The sequence below is a fragment of the Sciurus carolinensis genome, chromosome X (assembly GCF_902686445.1).
Source record: "Sciurus carolinensis chromosome X, mSciCar1.2, whole genome shotgun sequence".
NCBI lineage: Eukaryota > Metazoa > Chordata > Mammalia > Rodentia > Sciuridae > Sciurus > Sciurus carolinensis.
The window spans coordinates 26,754,940-26,781,954 of record NC_062232.1 but is presented as its reverse complement, the minus strand read 5'-3'; the positions used below and the strand labels follow the sequence as shown (position 1 = coordinate 26,781,954).

The 27,015-nt window shown below is 33.4% G+C and overlaps 1 protein-coding gene and 1 non-coding gene across 5 annotated transcripts in view; one reads left to right on the top strand and one right to left on the bottom strand.

The window, feature by feature from the left end:
- Nucleotides 1–27,015, top strand: part of Dmd (dystrophin) — a 2,099,091-nt gene that overhangs the window by 23,024 nt on the left and 2,049,052 nt on the right. The window lies entirely within an intron of this gene.
- Nucleotides 559–661, bottom strand: LOC124972803 (U6 spliceosomal RNA). Its single transcript, XR_007106577.1, has one exon. It is a non-coding gene; the product is annotated as a U6 spliceosomal RNA (small nuclear RNA).

Below are 27,015 nucleotides of genomic sequence, written 5' to 3'. Positions count from 1 at the left end.
GACCCTTTCCACTAATCCGCTGTTCTCCCTTATATTTTCATGAGATCTGCCCTTTTAAAAAAATGCCTCAATTCTATCTAGCTTCTACATTATGAGACAAAACATTCAACCCTTGATTTTCTGAGTCTGGCTTATTTCACTTGGCTTGATGTCCTCTATTTCTGTTTACCACAAAATTCCATAATTTTCCTCTACATGATCCAAAGTTCCTCCAGTCTTCTCTTGTCCCCCCTACCCCCACCCTCTTTATGTATTATCATCCACTTATCGGAGAAAACATTTGACCTTTGGTTTTTTGGGCTTGGCTTATTTCACTTAGCATGATAGTCTCCAACTCCATCCATTTATCCACAAATGCCATAAATTTATTCTTCTTTATGACTGAGTAATATTCCGTTATGTATATATATGATATACATATGTATATATATATATATCAGTTTCTTTACCCATTCATCAGTTGAAGGGCATCTAGGTTGGTTCCACAGTCTAGCTATTGTGAATTGAGCAGCTATGAACATTGATGTGACTACATCACTGTAGTATGCTGATTTTAAGTAAAATGTGGAATGCTTCATGAATTTGCATGTCATCCTTGCACAGGGGCCATTCTAATCTTCTCTATGTCATTCCAATTTTAGTGTATGCACTGCCAAAGCACTATGCAGTTTTTGTTACTATAGTTCTGTAGTATAATTTGAGATCAGGTATTATGATACCACCACCACCTCAGGATTGCTTGGCTATTCTGGGTCTTTTATCCTTCCATATGAAGTTTAGGACTTTTATTTTTCCCAGCTTTTCCTTCTCTTTTTCTCTTCTCTTTTCCTGTTTTTCTTCTCTTGTCTGATTGCTCTGACTACTTTCAATAACTATATTTCAAGGACTATGTTGAATAGGAGTGGGGAGAGTAGACATCCTTGTCTTGTTTCTGATTTTAGAGGAAAAGCTTTCCATTTAAACACAACATTTAGCCATTTCAGTATAGCCAAGATTATGATTCAGGAAAATTGTATGGTTATGCAATGAGGTCAGAGAAATGACACACATACATACCTCATGATAGTGTGGTAAGCAGTACAGAGAGATGTCATCATAAATCTTGTCTGAAGGGTTGGTTTGGAATATAAGACAGGCTTTAAAATAGTTTATCTATATAAAATAGTTTGTGTCCTGGGCTAATACCATAGTTCTTAATGGTTAAAAATAGACCAGAATGTGTCCTCCAACAGAAGAGAGAATAGAGTAATCATTGGTTAGGTATTCACAATTCCTTTACAAAGGACTATCTTTATTAGTTGAAATAAAGCTCTCTGCTTTGATCATAGTTACCATCTTGTAGAAATTTGACTAAATTTAAGTTCCTAAAGTAAATTAGAATTTGGGTAAAATTCACATTCACTTAGAAATCTTTTGCACTGAAAGACATTGACTATTGTAAATGAACAAAGGAAAAAATTATTCCTTCAAAGAGATAATTACAGGTGACAAGTTTACAATTAACCTTAACTTATGCATTAGAAATGAAGGATTTTTCTCATATAGACTGATGTTATTTCCATGGTACATGCAAGTTTATGTGTTATCTGGGCCCAGCTTACTACTCTTGCATGTTCTACCAAATCTGCTCTCCTCCTACTCCCATCCCATTAGCCAAAGGATCCTATGTGCAGGCACCAAACTGTCATGTGTCCATGTTGCCCGGGATAAGTCTTCCTAAAGTGGCCCTCCTTTTAATCCTCTTCTCCTTACCATTAACTTTGTTAATTAAATCCTGGTCTCCATTTCATCTCTAAAGAAATCCTTTCCTAACCCCTTCTCCCCAGTCTCCTTTCACTTCATGAAGTTAGCTACCATTTAAGTGTTCCCATGCCATAACTTCATCAAAATGCACAATATCCTTTCCTATATTTGGTCAACTTATTTCCTTGAATATTATAATACAAATATATTGTTGTTTGATTTATCAGTATTATGGTGATAGTGTTATTTAATTGTTATGCTTCCTACCCCTACCCCATATCTAGAGATGAGCATAGCACTTAACACAACAGAACATTTAGCTAGTGCTTGAATAAACAGATGAACATTAAAGGCATGTGAGGGACAGAGCTCATTTTAACACAATAATTATAGTTAATCAACTTCTTGTTAGAGTTTAGGCAGCAAGACTAAATATATATTCATTTATTTATATTTATTTTATATATATATGCATATGTGTGATTGATTATATATATGTGTGTATATGTGTGTGTGTGTGTATACACAAACATATATATATATATATATCCATAATTGAAAAATAAAATATGGGGGAGAAAGATCACTTTTACACCCTCATTTCATTCTTATGTGAACCCTTTGACTGGATCTAGGAACCCAATTAATACAAGCTCTGCTTAACAAGAAAAAGCGTGAAAGTTTATATTACTTTTACATATACATGGAAATCTTCACAAGATAGTGAAGTTTGAAGAAATGAGCAAAGCATATGTTTATACTTTTAGCAAAAATAATAACATATTTGTGAAGAAATGTTACCCGAGGACATCAATCCCTACCCTATCCCTGGAGGGAAAGGGGTGAGGAGATTAGGTTCTCTCTAGCTGCTCCAGAAATACTAGAGTCAAATTCATAAGAAAATAATTTTTATTCAAAGTCAGCATTGAAGGAAAATAGAAGAAACATTTTTAAAAAAGCAAATCCATCTTCAGAATCTCTGAGAGGGAACAAAACTTTTTTAAAAAGAGGCAGGAAATAAATAAATATATATATATACATATATATATATATATATATGTATATATATATATGCAGATTTGGTCAAACTTTGTTAGACAGGCCTGGGGAGGTGGCACTCTCCACTCTCAGCTGCGTTGGTGTCTCCCAAATAAGTACGAATGACCCTTTAACCTTTACTGTCAGCATGAGGAAGCAGCTCTGAATTTTAGAGAGGCCCCAACTGCAGTTTATTTCAGGAATAACAGGACAAATAGATGTTTGGACTAGTGTGGTAAATTCTAAGGATGTTACTAAGAGATATATGGGGGGTCGTAGAAGCTAGGGGAAGATTAGGGTCACTTCAGAATTTGTTTATCAGGTTCACTGCAACCCCAATTACCAGTCTCTAGTGATCAAGTCTAGTTCCAGGGTTCAGATGGGAAGGACATCCCTCCCAAAAGAAACTTTTTGAATTAATGCATATAGGAAAAAAATGGTCCAAATGGCCCTTCCTGCAGTTTTATTTCCTTAAGTGATTTCGACTTAAAATAATCAATATATCATTTGGCATATTTGAAAATAGCACATCCTGAACTCCTTTGAGTAGTGGTCTCTATTCAAATACAAATGGAGAATAAGGAATGTGTTATTTTGCTAAAACTACCACAGCAGACTGGGCACCTTAGTTTCTTGCTGTTCTGGAGGCTAATTGGGGTTGATTTTTTCTGAAGCCTCTCTCCTTGGTTTGCAGACAGCTGCCTCCTCCTTCTGTCTTCACATGGTCTTGCTTCTGTACATGTCTGTTATTACCTCCCCTTCTCACAAGGTCATCAGTCAGTTTGGATTAGGACCCACTTGAATGACCTCATTCAACTTTACCTCCTTAAAGATCCTATTTCCAAATACAGTCACATTCTGTAAGACTGGGGTTTAGAACTTTGGCTTGTGAATTTTGGGAAGAAGCAATTCAGCTCACACCAAGGAGCTTTGAAAAAAAATTGTAGTCTTGAAAGCAAAGGAGATTGATATGTGAGTGGAATATGGGGAACAGAAAAGTGACTCAGGGCTTTGCTGTTCTGTTCCCAGTCTTCCTCTGATCCAACTGGATCCCTGGGAAACGGTCTTTAGATCTCCACTGCAACTAGAATTCAGTTACTTGAGAGTCTGTTTTTTTTTTTTTTTAATCCCTGAGTTAGTGAGAACTGCTGATAGTGTGATTGAAGTGCAAATTGAGCCTTTATGCTAGGTACAATAGCAATTTGTAACCACAAAGCACCAGAGGGCAAAAGAACTGTAGGAGAGTCGGGGAAGGTGATCAGAAAAGAATAAGGGTAAAAAGAGGGGAGGGTAAAAAGAAGAAATTAAGATGTTCAGTAAGAAGACCTAAGGTTTTAAAAGATAAAAGATAGAGAAGGCTAATGGAAACCTGAATTTTGGCCTACGGTTTTGCTGTTTCACCAGGCTAACACCCTATGGTAAATTCCAAGAGCCCAGGTCATCACACCTAGAAGGGACCTGGAGAATATTTTCCAATCACTAATTTTGTAGATGTGGAAAATGAAACTCCAGTTCTCATAGGTAGATACAAAGGTAAGCTCAGATGGTTCCCAGCCTGTGATTTTCATATCATACCACATTGCTCTAATAGTGGCTTAGTTACCAAAATTCTGCGCCATAAAATGGCCAAGAGAGTACCTTACTTCACCACATAATCATTACCACAGCATTAACATATAAAATGTGCATCTTAATCTTGCACCAAAGACAGTTTGGTGATAAATTATTTTTGAATAATACCAACACATTTTTTTTCTTACAAAGTTTCACATAATTGCCCCAGCAAACATTTTTGCAAAACAAAACAAAAAAAAAGAACTTGGAACAATTATGCAGTGAAATACAGTTTATCTTATGACGCTTCCAGAATGGCCACAGCATATTAAAGTTTGATAAATTTATGTGACCTGCAGCTTTATCCAAGAATTATGTGTGTGTGTGTGTGTGTGTGTGTGTGCGCGCGCGTGTGTAAACATATACTCTAGAGAATGATACATTGATGCATGTTGTAATACATGCATATAGAAATCATGTTTATTTTAAAAATCTCTCTAGCATTCATCTTTCTACCTACCTATTTTTATATATATGTTTAAAACCTGAACAACAAACCCTATTACAGAAGACTACAACATTAATTTGTGCCAAAACCATCACTCCCACACTTAAAATCAATAAATTTTGAAAGCCATTCATGACTGGACCTGTTTGTTCTTCTTACCTCATCTTATTTTGGACCCATATGCCAAATCTTTCAGCTACACTAAACTACATTTTTTTTCCCTAAAAAAAATCCTCCTCCTCCTTTCTCTTCTCTGCATTCATACTTATTCCTTTACTTTTTCTTTTCTTTTTGATATAGTAAATTCTTTAGTTTTCTCTTTAAGGACATGTGATCCAACATGGACAGAGTTCAGTGGAGTCATATTGGATATTTGTACTCAAATATCTCTAAAACAGAAGGTACCCTATCAAATATTATTTGCTAGTACTTGTTATCATTTATTACCATTTATTATCATACTTCTACCCACAAAATGCAGAATGGAAACCCTTGTAAGAAGGGTTGATACAATGTTGTAAGAAGCATTGATACAATGTTGGACAATGATATTTATGAAATGGTTATTGTGATAAACATAGGACTTCACACTTACTGGAATATTTATATTTTTGAGTCATTTGTACTCTCAGCAATAATATTGGTAGATACAGTATTATAAGCAGTGTAAGTCTTGTGACTATTCTGATATGTGTATGGGGATTAAATATGCAGTGATAGTAAATAAATTTTTAATTTATATAGATGATTGTTTTGGAAATTAGACATAGATTCCTTTTTAATGAGTTTTTCCACACATAAATTATACTTTGTTAAGTTCAATTTAGCAACTTACAACACTTACATAGCTTTCATATGCATGTTTAAAATGAATGGAAATGAAAAGCAAAATATTGTGGATAGATGATAAGATTTTTAAAACGTAGTTATCATATGTTCTCTTTTGATTAAACTTTTGGAGTAACTCATTAGCATTACTCTTAGAAAACCTGAGGTTTGGAACTCAAGTATTTGGAATTCTTGACCCATAGAGAATTCAAATAGCTAAAATAATATTTCATATATCATTAACAGTGGATGTATCTAGGGTGAAATTATACCCTGTTTTACTTTAGTATTCATATTTTACATTTATGTATTTTCCAATATTTTTCAATGAGCATTTTATTATAAAAATGTTAATTATATTTTAATTTTATTTTTAGTCTAAGAAGATAGGCTTCAGTGTAGCTAAATTTCTCTTAATAATTTGCTTATAAGTTCTTGAACTATTATTATCCTCATTCCATTTCATTGAAAAATATGACAATATTCCCATAAAAATATTAATTATAGTTTCATGGCTTACAACATTGATATTGTATGTCTTTGCCAGTGATATTGAGTATATATTTGAACTCTGTTGGCCTATTCTCTTCCTCCATGAATTCCACGATAATAGAGAGTATGTCTTAGACATCATTGTATCTCTTAGAGAAAAAGTAAATCTCAAATTCTACAGAAAATATTGAATTGAGAATTTACAATGACAGAATAAGAAAAAGTAATGGAAGGAAAGCCTACCTATAGTCTAGGCCAGTTATACAGAGGAAGTAACTCAGAATGAACCAGGGATTCAATAAGGGGAATGAAAATTATTTGGTAGTAAGTGGCTGGTAAATTGTGGGAGATGAGGAAAAGGAAATAGTTGTTACCAAGCACCATAATGATAATCTCCCAAGAGTTCTTTATGGAACAATATTCCATGTGGGCCTTCTCCCTCCCCAAGCCCCCAAAAGAGAAGTCTGAAATTATATAATTTAGGGAAAAGCTGCTTGTATATTCTCTTCTCACTATTTCATGATGCAATGCATATTTAATCTGCTTTGGAATTTTGTAGTAAAGACATTTCCCTAACTTTTTAACCATTTTCTACACTCACTTCACCTTGGGACTCCTTGACATACAGCCAACAAAATACCATTTACTTTATGAAACATATTTGGAAATTTTTAATAATAGCCAATGAACCTGAATAACTGGTAAAATGATGAAAACATTAACAGAAACAAATACCAGGAATAGGATAAAAATTGGAGAGCAGTGAGAAGAGGGTCATTTCATACATGGAATTGTTGCTGGGATATCTAGATAGGTCTGTAATATAGTTTTTTGTGTATGATAGAAGACTGAAGCTAAAGGGTTGAACTTAGAAATATTTGGGAATAATCCACATAAAGATAATAGTTAAAATTATAAAACAAGAGGGAATATATGATAAATTAGAGGGTTAAAGAACACCAGGGGAACGTAAATATATGTGCTTCAGTTCACATAACTAGATCATAAGAAAATGGTCACCCCTATGTTAGAAATGAAAAATGTGAAACACAAGTTTATGTAACTTTCTCAAGGTCATATGACCTTTCTCAAGGTCAAAACCTGAGATTTTGAGCTTTTCTCTAAAAATTTCTTGAGTTTAAGAGTTTATATATAATATGTATATATAATATTTTAAAAATATTTGCAGAGGCCAAATAACTGTAAACTTTATCACATTACCTTTTATATCTGTGTTTATTTGGAGTATAACACATTTTTAATTATTGGCCTAAAAAGAAGGTACAATGGATTATTTTTGGCAAACAGTGCCCTCACACATAAGAGACACTTCATTCTAGTCTCTGCACAATACTGGTTAACTGAGAATAAATCCTTGCAATGGCATCTGCCATACTGAATTTGTTGTAGAATAGTGGGGATAAAATAAAAAAGGAAAATAAAATTAATTTCTTTCCATTCTTTTATTTTTTTAATTATCATGACATATGAATCACATTTATAGGGACACATTTTAATACATTTTAAGATAATTATGCCACACAATTTAAACTATTCTTTCAAGTCTTTTCTTATAGAAATGAAAACATTCTATAAAATTAAGACTTCAATGTTTTTGACCTAGAGTCCTCATTAACTTTATAACAAATGTATATTATATTTCAAAGGTGGATTTCAGATATGTCAGTTCACAACAAACCATCATTATAAAAACAGAACAATGTGTTCTTTTTTTAATTTGTTCTAATTAGTTATACATGGCAGTAGAATGTATTTTGACACATTGTACACGAATGGAGCACAACTTCTCATCCCTCTGTACATGATGCAGAGTCAAACCAGCAGTATAATTATACATGTATATAGGATGATAATGTCTGTCTCATACCACTATCCTTCTTATCCCTACACCCCCTCCCCTCTCTCCACTCCCCTCTGCACAATCCAAAGTTCCTTCATTTTTCCCTCCCTCCCTCCCCCATTATAGATCAGTATCTGCTTAACAGAGAAAACATTTGACCTTTGGTTTGGGGGGGTTGGCTTATTTTGCTTAGCATGAAATTCTCCAGCTCTATCCATTTACCTGCAAATGCCATAATTTCGTTCTTCTTTAAGGCTAAGTAATATTCCATTGTATATATATACCACTTTTTCTTTATCCATTCATTTATTGAAGGACATCTAGGTTGGTTCCATAGTTTAGCTATTGTCAATTTAGTTGCTATAAACATTGATGTGACTGCATCACTGTAGGATGCTGACTTTAAGTACTTTGGGCATAAACTGTGGAGTAGGATAGCTGGGTCAAATGGTGATTCCATTCCAAGTTTTCTGAGGAATCTCCATATTGCTTTCCATAGTGGTTGCACCATATTGCATTCCCACCAGCAACATATGAGTGTACCTTTTTCCCCACATCCTTGTCAACACTTATTGTTGCTTGTATTCTTGATAAATGCCATTCTGACTAGAATGAGATGAAATCTTAGGGTAGTTTTGATTTGTATTTCTATAATTCCTAGAGATGATGAACATTTTTTCATATGTTTGTTGACTGATTGTATTTCTTCTTCTGTGAGGTGTCTGTTCAGTTTCTTAGCCCATTTATTGATTGAGTTTTGTTTTTTTTTTTTGGTGTTAAGTTTTTTGAGTTCTTTGTATATCCTGGAAATATAGTTTTGATAGCAATACCTAAGATGATAATATAAATATATGCATGTACTTTAATTTAAAAACTGCAAAGAGCTATGAGCAAAGGCAAGATTTAATTTAGAATAACTTCTTCCATTAAAACCCAAATTTTCACCTGGAAATGACTACTAACACCATATAGGATGTAGCTGCAGAGCTTCTGATATTTTTCCTTATTTTTCAGTGTAGGTACTAATGTAGAACTTGGAGCAAAGTGATGAATGACACAGGTAACTTAGTGATCACATGAAATTCAACAGAGGATCAGGGTGTCTAAACAAGAAATTGATACACTGGTAGAGCCCAGGACAAGTGTAGTCTCTTGTTATCTCTGTACATGCTCTTGTGACACTGCTGAGCTTTGACTGATTGCCTGACCCAAACCCCAAAATATCCCCACTTCATTACTTTTTAATGTCAGCCAGAGGCACAGTTGTGTGGGGCTTAGCTATCTTTTTCCTTGGCTTTTACAAATAGTTGAGAGTTAGTGGGCCTGAGCATGCACCTGTTGAGATAGCAAGTTGTCAGCACTACTAAAGGTAATTTCAGACTTTTATTCCAGTAATCACCAGACCCTAGGAAATTTTCTCCTTCCCTAAATCCCCCTCCTTGCCCATGGGTATGGACACACATATATTTCTCAAGCTACCAAAAGGCATTTAAAAAAAATTTTAAAACAATATATCCCCTGTTTGAGTGGTTAATTTGAATTATTTAATTTTGTAGAAATTAAAAGATACAAAATATACTTTTGGAATTACTCAGGAAATAATATTTTCATTCTTACAAGTACAGAGGTACATGGTGGCTCTTTACCTCAATATATAAAAAATGATCTCTGTGTTCATTATGTTATAGGATATTCATCTTTAGAGTACAATTTGGACTACATACATTTGTACAGAAAAACTCATCGCTAATTTAAAAATGGTATGAATTAAAACATGGGTTTGTGTTTAAGGTTCATGTCTAGCCCTTCTTTAAATGCGACTGTTAACTTTATAAGATTACTTAAGCATAAACTTAGTTTTCAATAGGCTTATTTTCCATAGATTTCTTCCTCTATCCCTCAAACTGGTGATATGAATTAAATTGTAAATATTAAGCCAGGCAGGATGCCTCATACCTGTGATCTCAGCAGCCCGGGAGGCTGAGGCAGGAGGATCACAAGTTCAAAGCCAGCCCTAGGAACTTAATGACTTAGTGAGGCCTTAACCAACTGAATGAGACCATGTCTCAAAATGAAAAATAAAAAGGGCTGGGGATGTGGTTCAGTGGTTAAGCATCCCTCAGTTCAATCCCTGGTACAAAAAATATATAAATATTAGCTAATCATTGCATCTCATAAATGTATTTGGGTAGAATTGATGTTTTTATGTGAATTAGGAAAATAGTAGTTCTATAACATCAGTTGCATTGTGTGTTTTCCCTACTCTCCTTTTGATTGCTAATATTAGCAGGTGATTAAATCACTGCTTCATAAATTTGCCAGTTTGACTAAGAATCAAAAATCAGAGAAGTAGTTTTAAACACTTTTAATGTAAGAAAGGCAGTATCTCTTAACAAATAAAAATAACCACAGATTTCTCTTTCTATGAATCTATCAAAGATTGACTTTGTTTTGGACTGTGTTCAGGATTTTGTTTTTGATATTTTTTCCCCTTCCCAAGCAATACGTTTTGGGGTATAGTGTGCTGACAATATTTTCCATAGTAATCAGTGGTTTAGCTGTAAATAGAGGATAATTATTGCATCTGGGGAATACACATTAGAAAGGACTGGTATTTCTGGTTCATATATAGGTGGAGAAATACTTTGCCAGATGGGCATTTATTTATTTATTTTCTTGACCAGAAATAACAGGCAACGTGTGAGAAAGAGTAGAAAATTTTGGGTTGGCAGTCAAAAGCAGAATCTTACAAAGCTTGAATGAAGCTAATGTGCTGAGAGTTGTTTTTTTTTTTTTTCATGACTATCACATAACATTTTTTAAAGCATCTGTAATTTGATGTTCATACCAAAGGGAATTACATTTTTTCAAGTGCTTTGGTCATTATAAAACCTCTGTATATAATAAGGATATACAGGAAATTTTGAGCACTTACTTTGTGCCATATACTGTGGTGAGAGCTTTACATACCTTATGTGAGTAAATTTTCAGTACAGGCCTGTGAGGATGATCTTATTATTCCCATTTTACAGATGAGGAATTTCAAGTTAAAGGAAGACTTCAAACCCAGACTTTTCACTCCATTGCAAGCACTTGTTTTCAGTCCCCCACAGTATACTATCTCTCTGGGATCAGTGGTTGCCTACTTGGAGGTTTACTGGTATTGTAATTGCTTTGTTCCTAAAATCAGTTGACTATAGAATGGTACACACTGATGGATACAGAAGACCTTTCATATTTTCATTGTTTCTCTGGTCTGGGTTTATAAAGATACTTAATTGAATTTAACTTACTTTCAGATTAAAATGTCTTTGGTCATTCATTCTTCAAAATTAGTTCATTGGATTTGGTGATTTGGATCTACATGAAACTATCAATCATGTAATCTAACTTCATCACTGTTCAGAGGGGAATGTAAACTGATGAAAGGCAAATAATGAAGAAGGAAGAGAAGTAGGTAAAATGAATAGCAAGCATAAAAGAACTCTAATTGCCTGTATGCCTAAAATTCTGTGTATGAATGTATCCTCAGTAACCCTCAAAGATAGACAAATACTGTGCTTCTAATAATTGTAAATAAAACCTGTCTGTTGATAATACTGAATTCTGTAGCCCAAGAATATAAGGAACTATTTTGTTCATAAAATAAATATTTGGAGTACAAATAAATTTAGATAAACATTACCATGTTTGTTTTCTCTTAAAAATATGTGAAAAAATACAGTTATACTGGGCATTTTATTTGTTGGTTTGTTATTTATTTATACAGGTGATGTGCCTCCTTCAAAATAATAAACAATAGGCAAGACTAATATAGGATTTCTCTTAAGTCCCAGTAGATTTTTAATATTATAATAGTTTTGGTATGCTGTTTTATTTCTTGCTACTGAATTATATCTTTTAAAATCTTTGCATTATCTACTACCTTATGTTCAGTTTCTAAATTAAACATATGAATACAGGAATTATACAATAACATTTCTACCTTGGCTTCCTTTTTCTGTTAAATTTGTAATTGTGAAGACCCAAATTATATTTCATATTTCAATATCTAGCACTGGTTATCCTGATAGTTACATTAAATTCCCCACTTGGCAAATGACACAAGTAACTGTATAAAAATGTCCATACTTTGAAAGTACAAGTTTATCATCTGATTTCAAATCCACATTGTCCCAGGCTGATTATTTTAAGTAACTTCAAACTGTATTCCAATTTTCCTTAAATATTTCTGAAGTCTGATTTTCTTACTATTACAATTTTAATGAGCTATATAGCCTATGTATTAGAATATGAAGTATTTCTTAAGAAAAAATTAATCAAAGTCAGTGCTCCTTATTTCAAGGCTCCAGGCATCAGTCAATTTGGCAGTAAATACTATTTGGCTGCCTGAGGGTCCAGTGACTGACCTTCAGTTGAAATCTCAGCTGCCTGAATCATGTGACCCTCTACATTCTGTTTTTATCCCAGTGGTAATGAATACCTTACATTCAGAAAGACTAGAGCAAATCAGAAAAAAGATTTGGTACCTTTCAAAGAAAGGCAGTAGTAAAAGCGACATGATTCTTTTTATTTCAAAGTAAGCCAACGCATTTTTATTATGGCAGAGCCGTTCAATTTAATTTTCACTTGTGTAATGAAACTGTTCCCCATATTTGCATTAATTTATGAGACTTTGTCTAGTTTGAATTTAATATATTTATACACTCTTTGTTTTAAAAGTAATTATATATTTTCACAATGTGCTTTAGTCATTGTGTAGGAAAATTTGAGATGCAACAAAAAGGTATAATTGTAAGCAGTTTATATTTTGAGTATGAAGAAATGATTGCATCAGCTGGGATTAGATTTGGCTGCATATAACAGAAATCCAGAAATAGTGATCTATTAAGTAAGAGAGATTTATTGCTGTCACATGAGAGAGGTTCAGTTATAAGTAGTACATGGGTCATGGTAGTCAGGAACTCAGGAGCCTTCCATCTTTTTGTGGAGCTATCCATCTTCAATGGTACCTTACTGTCTAATATGGACCTGGACCTCCAGCTTCTTTCTAAGTGGCAGGAAAAAGAAATCCAGCAGAATAAAAGCATGTTTCTCCAAAGCAAAGCCAGCTTCCTATAAACAATGTTCCTCTAAATCCCGATGGATACTTCTACTTAGTTTCCCTTGGTAGCCTGTGTCAAAATAATCTAATACCTTCTTTTACAGCAATTGGTGTTGAAAGCTATGTTTAAATCTCTAGTAACAGTACTTTTCATTCTGATTCCCATTCTCTAGAGGTATGAATCCATGTCACTGGGTTGTTACTAAATATGTATGAACCTTAGCTCAAATTTTATAAAATTCCAGTTTGGAATCCTTGGAGAAATGAATACATTTGTTCACATTTTCCCCCAAATCTGTATAACTCCATTGTTTAACAAACCATAAATTTGGTTATATTTGCAATACCATGAGACTAAAGAAATGTAAAATATTTTCCTTTGTCAATGGCATGTTTCATTTATTCAAGATGAATATGTTCTAAAGATCTGCTATACAATATTGTCCCTGTAATTAACAATCCTTTATTATATATTTCAACATTAAGAGGACATATCTCAGGCGTCTTCTCACTGTAAGAAAATAAAATAAATATATTTTTCTTTGTATACTGTCATCAAAATTGAATTGATTGTCTTTACTAACTCTAGTGGATGCTGGTGCTTTACTACCAAAGATCCCCTTTACCAGGTCAGTGTACTTATCCTCCAGCTGCTTGGAGTGCTGGCTGCTCACAGCTATTTCTGTCTCTAGAGGATTTCCCTTAACTTGAAGGGAACCAGAATCCTGGGAGGGCACATATCCCCTACCCCAGGTCAGTACAGTTTGATGTGCAAGTACAAGTGTCTAGCCAGTTTGCCACAAGTTGGGACCAACTCTGGTGCAATTTGCTCCATGTGAAATAATGCTCAAATCAGTCTCTGTTTGAGTCAGCTTTTTTGTTGTCGTGACTAAAAGACCTGATAAGAACAGGAGGAAAAATTCATTTGGAGCTCACAGTTTGGGAGGTCTCAGTCCATAGAAATCCAACTTTGTTGCTGAACATCATGATGGTAAGATGGGGCAGATAAAAGCTGCTCAGTTCATGACAGCCAGTATACACAGGGAGCTCCACTTGCCAAAACAAAACATATACCCCTAAGGCATACCCTCAAAGACCCACCTTCTCCGGCCACATCCTACATGCCTTCACTTCAGTTCCCATCCAGTTAATCCCTCATAAGGATTAATGTACTGATTACATTAAGGCTTTTATAACCCAATCATTTCATCTAAATTATTTCATATTGCCTCACACATGAGCTTTTAGGGGACACCTGATGTCTAAAACATAACAGTGTCTTACCATGATCACATTCTTATTTAGTCACCCTCTCCCCTATCCTGTTCCCTTCATACTCCTCTTTTGAGCACTTCTTCAATGTATCATTTATGCAAGTATCCTTGTCTTAGGCTCTAATGGTAGAAAATATGACCTAAAATAGATTTAATAACAAAATAAAATTGCCCAACTATATCATTCATTGTATGATAAACTTTGAACTTTATCTCAGAGAGAGATGCGAGACAGATTTTACTACATTCTTTCAGGATGATGAAAACTTATTTTCTGGGTCTCTATCCTTACATATTTACCTTTGGCCGTTCTTATGTTTCCTTTTGATTTTAACTATCTGTGATTCTATGCTGTGTTTTGTGCATCTACATGACTTCTGGAAAGTAATAACCTCACTCATAGCTTTTGCCATAATGCATGGAATAAATGTTCTAAATACATCCTGTGCTTTCAATTGATCCATTAAAAGTTATGCACATTCTTTGATAACCTCTTGGGCAAATATCTCTGTTCAAAGTTGTGAAATTACATGGAGTCATAGAAAAAGAAGACAAGTTTCAATAGTCCTTCTATGTTATACATATGTATGTGTTCATATCTCTTGATATTACCTGGAAAATTCAGTTTGAAGACCTAGGTTATTGATTTATTTGTATAGGCAGGTGGTGTAAGGGCAAAGATTTTTTTTTTAAATATGGATAACAGTGTTGAAAAACCAGCCTGTTCATGGAGAAGACATTAATAAATTATAATCTTACCAAAATTATCAATGCCATAGGAAATGAAAATGAATGACAATTAGTTTAAAAGTTAAATTATTTTTCCTCCTAGTCATTTTTGGTCTACTTGTAAATGCTGTGTTTTGCAGACCCCTCCAATGCACATGTGCACATGCCTACAAACACTTTTATGCTCCTTTTCCAGTGCCTGTGAGCCTGCTCTCTGGTAAAGCCATTAGTCCCTGTGTAGGAAGCTGCATCATTTTTCATTTTATTTCCTTAAAAATCAACACATAAAATTAATAGGTATTCCTGTTGTTTACACTAATTCTCTACTCTATTTCATCTGAGTTTCTATTTATACAAAATATGTGCTGTTCTGACTCAGGGGGATTTTCAGGACACAAACCTCTTGACATCCTGAATTAGTTCAAACCTAATTCAGAAACAGAAGCCTCCATATTAGAAATTCTTGAGCTAAAAAAAGTGCTGTACAGAAACAGGGTGTGACATGGATTCATGCAAAAGTAGACTAGGCAACAAAGTTACTCATCCACAAGAATCTTGGCAGAGGTTGTAGTGGGTATGGAAAAAGGGTTAGTTTAGGCTGAATAGTTGAAAATTAGGACAGCCCAAGAAAGAGTGTTTATGGATGGAGAGACACAGCATTAGAAGCTGTACCTTTCTCCCTGCTGATATTCAAGAAGTAATAGATTAATGAATAATGAAAAAGATTGATTTTAAAAGATTGAATCATGGTGGAAAAATGAGAGTTGGAGGGGTGGCTGCCTTGGAAGAAATGCATATGTGAACAACATTAAATAGGGAATGTGGCAAGTTTATAAATGTAACCTAATAAAATTATAAGTCCATCAGCTTTTAATATTCTATAATTCTTAAAATCATACAGTCCATTCCAACATTTTATGTATAAAGAAGTTGAAGCCAAAGAGATATTAAGTTACATGTCCAGGGTCTCATAATTGTTAATGAAAGAAACAACCCAAACTCAGCATATAGTAGTGGTGAAGGGTTCTAACGTTCCAGTGCCAGTTCCACTATTAATTCACTACATAATATGTATTCACTTCAGTTTGCACATCTGTAAAATTAGGGTCATTGCTGAAACATTCTCATTAATTTCATGTGTGAAATAAATGGATCTATTAAAGTGATGTGAGTATAATAGATTCTGACATGAGTGAAACAATAACTGTAAGCTTCTTTTTTTGTTGTTACCTTTTGTTTTTCCTGTGCAAAAAGTTCTCTGGGAGGACAGCATTATATAACTAGTGGCAATACTACCATTTAATCTTATCATGTACCAGGATCCATATATAGATATATTGGAGAGATTTTGTTTCCTTGTCTATAACATGCTGGGAAAAAAAACAGCTCCTCTTCACCTGGTTGATATGAAGATTAGATTAGATAACATATGGAAAAGTTTTAGCATGTATAAAATAAGGTCTGACACATACTCTGAATTTGATAAAATATTAAATTTTACTTATTACCTTTATGCTTTTTATTTAACAGTTAAGTGCAGAGTAGAACCATGACTTGTTCATTTACAATAGGAGGTGATATATTTCCCTGTATTGTCAGTGAGGAAATGAAGCCTCAAAAAGTCGAAATGCAATTCTCAAAACTATTAAGAGTTTTATGCATAATTCAAACTCAAGTATATCTGACTCTAAACTCTACATTGTTTTCTCTTCATTGTACTTCTTTCTAAAAAGTGAGAGTAATATTCCCTAAGTCATAATAATGCTTTGAATATGGGATGACATAAATATGAATTATGTAGGATATAATAGGTACTCAATAAATTCTTCCTTTCCACCATCCTTAAATAAGAAATAGTTGGGGTTTTTGTTTTTGTTTTTGTTTTTTGTTTGTTTGTTCAACTGCTATATCAACTGCCAAGTGCCTTGGGCATAATAAGAGCAAATAAGCTTACTATTATTAATTTTAGGCAGTCGTTTTGATTTCTGGACTGATTCTAATTCTCTTTAAAACTATTGCTTGGATCTTCAGTTCTATTCCCACAGTTATGGGTCCTTCAGTTATCCCCACATGGAGTAAATTCAAAGCCACACAAGGAAGATTGCTTTTCATTTATTCCTACATGCAGAGACCTAGTCTCACAAATTTAATGAGAGGAAAGGAGAACAATTTCATGCTAGTATCTCTTCTCATTATCAGGTGGGGTGTTTGATTACTATGATGACCCAAGAGGAAATCTGTCTGATATAGAATATGAATATGCTTCATCTTCCTTGCAGTGCCTCCAAAAACATAGACCAGTATCCTCAGAGAACAGTGTGGGATGCTTGAAAACCTTGGGAATGAACACAGGCAGAAAAGAAAACTAAACAAGGTCTAAAGATAGCTATGAAATTGTCAATGATACTTTGTGGCTGCTAATTTGAAACAATTGCATTGCAATATACATCTTGATTTCCACTTTATTTAGTTTCTTTTGGGATATACTTATTAGTAGAAACTACTTGATTCAAAGCCTGGCAATTTCAAAGTACTTGTGACTACCATTTTTTAAACAGATAAATAGGCATGATGGAATTTTATGCATGAATTTAATGATAGGAAATTCTTAGTCCATTTTCAGGTTTTTTTTTTCCCATTTTCAGTTATTATAACAAGATACCTGGAACTGGTTACATTATAAAGAAGTTTACATACTCAGTTTTGGAAGTTCATGGCTTTGGTATACTGGTGAGGGCTTCCCGTGGTTGCATCACAACATGGTGGATAGTGTTGTGGCAGTAATGCATGAGAGAGACAGACAGACAGACAGACAGACACATGTCTAGACAGAGAGAAAGTCAAAAAGAGAAGACACATGCTCAAACAGAAGCCAGACAGCAAGGGTACCAGTATTCTGACTTTATAACAACCCATTCTCATGTGATCTACATTAATCCCTTTCAAGGGTAGTGCTCCCCCTTCCCCAACTTAATTACCTTTGCACTAAGTTCAATTTTTAAAGGTCTCACCATCTTTCAATATTCCCATGCTGGGGACCTGCATTCCAATATGTGAACCTTTGGGAGACACACCACACCTAAATGATAGCAAGCATTTTCAATTTTATGTTTAAATTTAAGTAATTGTATCTAATGTTCATTCATTTTCTTTTCTCATTTGAATCCTACCCTAATTTTGATTTACTCTTTTTTAAATATTTATTTGAAGCTTATTGTTATTCAATGACTGAGCTTAAGTCTTAATTCCTTAAACAAGTCCTCCTTGTCTATCCAAAGACAAGTTATCTCTTTCTCCTAAACTTCACATTTTATTGTTTGTATGGTTCTTACATAATGCATTAAGTTAATATATGCAAATATAATCGTAATAAAAGTAGAGAACTCCAAAATCCAACTTTAGACAGATGCCACATTCAGGAAAACAATAACAAGAATGACATTTTTGACAACAATCAAAAAGGAATTTAGTAGTTATATACTTACATTTCTGAAAAAATACTAAAAGCAGACATGGAAAAATCAACTACAACATTTATTATAATAATCCTCTGTCTCCTCCTCAGTTTCTCACAGGAGATTTTCATTTTCCAATGCCTAAGAAACTTGCCATTCCTCATCACTACTTTTTACTTTATTAATTTCCTTTCCCCTGACCATCCGGCATTGTCACAGATGATACTCCTGACAGCTGATTTTTCAAAACAGGTGGTAGTTTCTTTGAGAAAAGTGGGATGAGTTTTGTTCTCCTTGATTTCCCCGTGATAGGGGAGGACTCCTGTCATCATCCCACTTCACATTCTGTATGGTCTAGGGATTGTTCCACTTCTTTTTCTCCTTTCCTTTAAAAAAAAATTACAGTGATGGATCCTGTTTGTATCTACGATAATTTTTATGTGTATGAATTGTTCTAAAATCAAGTCGATGGGCCTGGGAAATGGAGGTTAATTATTCTTAATCATTTTAGTTCCTTTCCTGACCCTCTTATTTTCTAACAGTTTCTTGAATTTTTAGCATTTTGCAGGCTAGATGTTCAGAGATGGTTTGGTGAAATGTAGAACCAACCTTGAGATTTGTCTGAGATTATTGTACTAAAAACAAAATAAAAAAGTAAATAGACCATGAGATATCATAACTTTTTCACTTTTTTGGAATATTTTATTGATATTAAATCTCTCAGTTGCATTGTCAAGTTCTTCCTGAGAATTATAACATCTAATAAAATTATCAACCCATCAAAGTTATCATTCTCAACTGATATTCTAAGTCTGTGTGAATGAATTGCTATTTGTAAGGGAAAATTATACACTCTAATGTCTAGAAGAAGGAAGAATAATGAACATACTTATTCTGCCATTGAGAAGTCTCTTTAAAATGAAATTTTTCTTTCTTTCCTGTCCCTTGTCTCTGTTGACTCTATACATTTTTTCCTCATAAAACAGCATCAAGGTGTCTATTTTTCAAGTCATAAATACAGGAAAATCAAACACAAACAACTATGTTTTTGATGAAAATATTTAAACACAATAGCCATTTGGCCAACATTTAAATTGAAAACTGTAGCGATTTTTGATTGGTGAGTGGTCATGTATCCTTTTAAAATCAAATGTAAGCAATGAGTTGACAATCTGGACAATAATGCTAACACACAAATACACAGAGAAAATTTGTACATATATTTTAGGAAATTCAAAGAGATCTGGGTTTCAAGATAAGCACTTTTCCCTAAGTTAACTTATAGATGGAATTTTAGAAACCTATTGGTAAATTATAGAAAATATACAGTGTTTTGAAATAAAATTTAACACTAATTGATGATTTTTCTAATATTTACATGAGGATTTAAGAAATTCTGAGTTTTTAATGTTAAAAATAGTATTTGTTAAGTAAAATCATTCAATTAGTAATTTCTAAAGCCCATTCTGAGGAATGTGTTTTAATGCTTTTGAAGAATGATGTTGATCAGTTCCACACTATTTTAAGTGTCTAAATGTATATATTGTCACCTTCTTCTTCCTTGATTTTATTATTTCTTTGATTTTTCTGAAAATGAAAATCATTATTTGTATGCAACTACATGTAACAGTTAATATTTTCAGTATCTTTGATAGAAAATTAATTTTATACTAATCATATTTTTAGCCCCTGTTGACATATTTCCTACTATAGTGTTAAATGCAGGATATAATCTTATTTGATACTAACTTAGGAGTACAATCTGTTCTAGTAGAATTTATTGCACAAATGTTGACTATGCTAATTTTTTTTAATGATCAGAGCTATGCAGGATATGCTTAAGGGTGGTAGAGAGGGAATGGAAAGGACTGAATCAATCTTTGTTCCAATTTCTCTCTCTTTTGCTGGTTGCTTCTGCCTGAGACATCTCAGCCTCTATCAAAAAGCCTGGGCTATTAACTTAATTCCAACTCTACATCTCCATTGGTAGAAATGGAAAGATGGATGGAATTTTAATCCCTGTTCATGGCCAGCATCCAAATATTCCTTCTTCAAAAATGAATAAATGAAGATTTATTATAGTCTTTGAAAGGTTACCAGTCCCTGCTTTAGGCTTTAACTCAATAAATCATTTTAATGGGAAATTTGAATAGAAAGGGAAGGAAATTATGGCAGGAGATAATCCAGAAAAGATTATTATATATGTTGAAAATGTTTTCTTAAATTACCATAGCTCCAGTGGCTAGAACAGTGCCTGATGCATAGGAGATACTCGTTAAGAGTTCACCGGGTTAAACTGTTGAATATCTTTTGTTACCCATCTCCTGCCTTCTTTTACCCTCCTTAAATTTTCATTTACTCAAATTCAGTCCTAGAAATTGGTCTCTGTAAGTCAGCCTCCAGAGGTTGGTCTCAAAGATTGTTAGGTGAGATATTTTTGCTTCAGTGCACAAGGTTTATGACCCTGTTTGAACTCAAAGGAGATAGAAGCCTAAATCTCTTGTCGAATTTACCTGTAAACAGGAATAAATTTTGAAAAAAATAATATTTTGCAGTTCCAAACAGCAGCAGTTCACATGATGTAGGAAGGCAATGATAGGAGGGAAGACTTCTGAGGATTTGTTTCACGTAACTCATGGGAAGAACACACACATCTTGGAAGAGATAAACTTCTCTGGGTATCCAGAAAACAGGGTGACAACCCAAGTCCAGACAGAAAGACATTGTCATGCTTGTAGGGGCCAATGGGCACATGCATCTAATCATACCTATTTCAGAGTTAAAAACTCATGAGAAGAAGAGGAATATTGAGAGATTTTAAACATCAGGAGATATCTTAGTGGCTATCATACAGGTTTTGAGGGAGGTGAAGGTAATAGTCTCAGAGTGTCCCCCTTTCTTTTATAAACCAATCTCATAGTAAAGGGACATGAAAAATCAAGAAGAGGAGTATTACAAGCCCTGCATTAGTTAAGAAAAGGAGGCAATAAATATGCACCTTTCATTCTAGGCCATGCATATCACACACAGGATTTTAACCCTGATCCTGGAAAAAAATGACAGATGAAGGGAGAAGCTCTCTAAAATGTGCTCCTTATCGTTGAGTGCCCTGTGACCATATAGCAAGTAAGCTATTTGGTTGTTAGCATTGTACATTAAGAAAGAACCTCTTTCATAGAAAAAAAAGATAAATTTGCACTTACTCATATTTGTAATTGCACATTTAGCACATTTTTTTGTCTCTAGATGTGAGGAAACAGCTGGAATTCCAAGTTAGAATGACTTGAACTAGAACATCAGTTCAGAAATGAGTTATCTATATGCATTTTCCCTATCTGTAAAATGGTTTAACAAAATTCTCACAGAGTACAAAGCACTGCACAAAAATATATATAATAGGGCACCATATGTTAATCCATTCCCTCACCACCTTCAGCTATTTCTTATACATTTTTGCTTCCTCTTCTATGTCAAGAAAAAGTTCTGTGTCTCTATCAGGAAAAAAAATACTCTGACTTACCATTCTAACTTGATAAAGTACAGCATTAAATTATATAACTCATTTCTTAATTATTTTCATAATTTAATAAAAGTATAAGATAGTGTATTTAGGGGAATTTGAGAAGGGAGACAAAAATCACATACATAGAAGGGGTTAGTTTCAAGGGACTAACAATAACCTATGAATAGGAGAAAAAAGAATCCAGGACAATATCATAGACTATAACCAAAGTTAAAAAAAAAAAAAAACTGTGAAAGAAACCGCTTTAGAGGTCTCAGATCTGCTTTTAAAATGCTGGGATCTAGTTTTCGTAAATTAGAGTTCTCGGTAAATGTAGGACAAGTCCCAGCTGTACCATAGAATTAACATTAAAACTAAGCCATATCTTGAGTCTCCTTTTCTCTTTAATCCCTAGAGGTTTCAAACCAAAGAGAGGGTCAAAACAAATTCCCTACTACTTCTCCCCAATAAGCAGGTCTCATATGTTGTATTTCCATTTGGAGGCATTTAGACATGGAGAGAAATAGTTTAAAGTGAAATAAGTCAATCCCAAAAAACCAATGGTCAAATGTTGTCTCTGATAGGTGAATACTAACACAATAAGAGGGCAGAATAGAAGTTCAGTGGATTAGACAAAGGGGAATGAAGGAAAGGGAGACTGAGTGGGAACAGGGAAGATAGTAGAATGAATCTGACCTAACTCCTGTGTACATATATAAATACACCACAGTGACTCTCACCATCATGTACAATGACAAGACTGGGATCCCAATTAGAAGAAGATATATTCCATGTTTGTGTAAATATGTCAAAATATTCTCTATTGTCATGTATGTCTAAAAAGAGCAATTAAAAAAAGAAAGAAAGAACACTCAATCTTCTGGACTTTCCAAGACTACAAATGTTATTTCATTAACATTAGATGTTGTTGAGTTTCCACAACAAAATCTAGAGAACTGGGACTAGTTAATTAATTGATGCATTAAATATAAGCATTCTCAGTCTTTTTAAGGATTTTCATCAATTTTCTTAACTGAATCCTGGTCCTCACTTAATGATATAACTTTCCTGAAACATCTCAAGTTCTTCAAAAAATAAAATAAATATCATTAGTAATACTCAGAAGGATGACAAAAATCAAAAATAGAGACACAAATCACCAGTATGAGGTATGGGACAGGGGATCCCACTATAGTGTCTACAATCATTAAAAGGGCAACAAAGGAATATTGAAACAATTTTACAAATAATTCTATTTAGAAAAAGTGGGGAGCTGGGGATATAACTCAGTTGGTAGACTGCTTGCCTCGCAAGAACAAGGCTCTGGGTTCAATCCCCAGTATGTCCCCGCAAAAAAAAAAGAAAAGAAAAAGTGAACAAATTTCTTGAAAACCCAAACTTACAAAATTTAAGAAAGATAAAGTAGATAATTTGATTAGTGTTATCATTTAGAAAATTCTATTTGTAATTATAAAGTACTTAAAAAGAAATTCACTGTAGTATTCCTGTAGTATTTACAAAGTGATTAGCACCAATTTTACCCAGCCTCTTGCAGAAAACGGAAGAGTCCACATTTCTCTTGTGTTATCCCATTTGGTATCATGGCTCATACCAAAACTAAAGATAGTATGACACAATAATAATAATAACTGTGAACAAATATCTCTAAGGGGCTCATACACAAAATTCTCAACAAACTTTAGTATTAGCAATTCAAAACTATAGCAACATATTAAAAATATATATACTATGAACTAGTAGTATTTATACTATATATGCAATGCTGGTTAAATATTTAAGAATCAATCATTATAATCTACCATGTAAACAAGAAAGAAGAAAAATGTAAAGAAGAAAAATCAACTATATCAGTTGACAAAGAAAAATAAGTTGCTAATTCGACATCCATTAATTTATTCAAAGGAAAATTTTAGCAAACAAGGAATAGGGCAAAACTTCCACAACTTGGTAAATGATATCTATTTTAAAAACCTGCAGTTTAGCTTGTATTTAACACTTAAAGGCTTAATTTTTCTCTCGTAATATCAGTAACCACTTTTTTTCATCATAATACTGAACATTCTAACCAGTACACTAAGAAAATAATTTTAAAGGCATAAAGATTTGAAATAAATAAAAATGCCTTTACTTATAGATGATATGATTATCTATGTATAGAATGCCAAGAAATTCACAAAAACAAAATAGAACAAAATTACTGGACCTAATTAGTGAACTGAGCAACCTTACAGGATATAGGATAAACACACAGAAATCAATCACATTTCTATAAGTGGAAAATGAACATGCTGAAAACAATTAATACATAATACCATTTGCCATCACTGCAAAGAAAATGAATTGCATATGTATACATAAAAATATACAGAATCATAGCATTTTTTATAGTTCCTTTTTTTTTAAAACTGGGGATTAAACCCCAGAGCATTTTACCACTTAACAAATCCCCAGACCTTTTTAATATATTTTTAAATTTTGATACAGGGTCTTGCTAAGTTGCTTGGGACCTTGCTAAATTGCTGAGACTGGTCTTGAACTTTTGATACTCCTGCCTCAGCCTCCTGAGTCATGAGAGTAACACAGCTTTTTAATGGACTGAAATTTTCAGCACAGTAAAGATAGGTCTTCTCTATGGATTTAATGTGATTACTATTAAAAGCCCAGGAAGAATTTTTTGTGTATACATAGACAAATTTATTTTTAATTTGTAGGGAAATTCATAGCCTCTGGAATAATCACAACAGTTTTGAAACAGAAGAATAAAGTCAGAAGAATTATACTAACTGATTTTAAGACTGAACTATATAGCCACAGCATCCAAGACTGTGTTAGTTCTAATGAGAGGAGGATAGACACATAGATCAATAGAACAGAATGAACAGCCCAGAAATAGACTCCCATCATTATGCCCAACTGATTTTTGACAGAGCTTTAAAATCAGTTCAATAAAGGCAGAACAGTGTTTCCAACAAATGGTGCTTGAGCAATAGAATATCCATAGGCAAAACAAAATGTACTTAAACCTAAGCCTTACAACTGGTACAATTATTCATAGATTAGAATGAGATCACATTTCAAGTGGAAATCATATCCATATTGTCTATCCATAATGCTCAATATGATTACTTCCATAGCTTGGCTATTTTGAATTGCACTGCTATAAACATTGATGTGGGAAAGCACCATTTTATGTAGCAAACACTTAAAATAGGTTTATAATCTTATCTATAACATTTTGTTGTTGTTTAGAAATATATTTAGTGGTATTCTTAGACTTCATTCAGAAGAGATGCTGTCATTATCCAAATATTGTTAACCTTATCAATAAATTGGTAACTCTAGGGCATAAATATCACTTGTATTATATCAATGCACTTAGGGTCCAATAAATTTACTCTAATAAATAGTAACTAAGAAGACTTATCAACAGTTACATTTTGCAGTCATTGATTTTTGTGACTGCATAGCATTTAGAATTCTGAGTTTTAAATAATCTTGAGTTTAATGGAAATGATATGAATACTGACTTGGTTTTTCTATTCATTGGATAAGATAAGCATCTATGTAATTGGGAGGCCCCAATTATATTAAAGGCAGATTGGATAAAAACAAATGTTCAAAGGCTCTCACAAATCCAAAAGAATCAAAAGAAAGAGAAAAAAATAACTGTCTTTTAAAGAGCTTACAACAATCTATCTTATTTGGAAATTCAAAATATATTCAGACATTTCTTGGCCAGTTGTTTGCTTACATAATAACCATCTTTCTTTAATGCATTTCACTTGAAATCCCCAGTCCTGATATTAACTATCTTACTTGAAGAATCAACTATATCCTTAAAATTTTCCCCTTTTCAGTAATCCTAACAGTCCTCCAGCAACAACTGAGTCATCTTCAATATAATCCCAATGTATGCCCTAACTTTTCTAATAGTATGTGGTAACCTATTCTTTGTTGTTCAGAATTCCGTTTTTCTTTTTGCCTTCCAATTACCTGTTTTGTCTTTTTCCTGAAGAAAGCCCATATAATTTTTTCTGTGACTCAAGGATAATCTTCAATTTGTCAACTTACTTTGATGGATATGATATAGTATATTTAAATTCATATTAAGATGTAAATTACCCAAATTTGAGCTTATAATATAGCAGCTATATATCCATCATTTTCTATGATTGAATTTCAAAACCATCTTACAAGTTATGGCTCATGATCCAAAGATCAGTCAAATACTTGAGCCTGCTATAGCTTTAGTACCATACACTGAGTACTGAAGGTCAAAATTAAGATTAGTCAGTGTTGTAGGATCCCAAAATTTCTTCCAATGTTAAAAATGTGTAGTGAAATAAAGGTATTTCTTTTTTTCAATGATACTTTGGCAGTAGTAAATGCTACATTGAATGCATATTTGCCTTTAGCTAAAATTTCCGTTAAGTGGAAAATTTCATTTGACTGCATTGTGCAGAACTCTGGAAACTTACATAAAATAGCTAAGCACGTATATCCTCCTCCCCTCCCTCCCTTCTGTGCCACCAGTTTTACTCAATTTTTTTTTTAGAATTCAGGTGTAGCTATGGTTCTCCATTACAAAATAGAGAGTGCTGTTTGTTTGCCTGTCTAATAATTTTTATCAAACCATTAAATGGTGCTCACTATGTGCTAGACACTATTCTAAGAACTTTGAAAATATTAACTCATTCAATTTTCATAAAACCCTTAGAATATACATAATATTATTCCCATTTTACCAACAAAAGAATTAAGACTCTAGATGATTAATGAATAAACTATGGTCACACCATTCATAAATGGTTAATGAATACTGACCCAGAGCCATCTCGTTCTCACATACAAACATTTAATTTTTTGGCTCTGCTGTTTCTGTATATGGTACTGCTCAGAAAAGTTT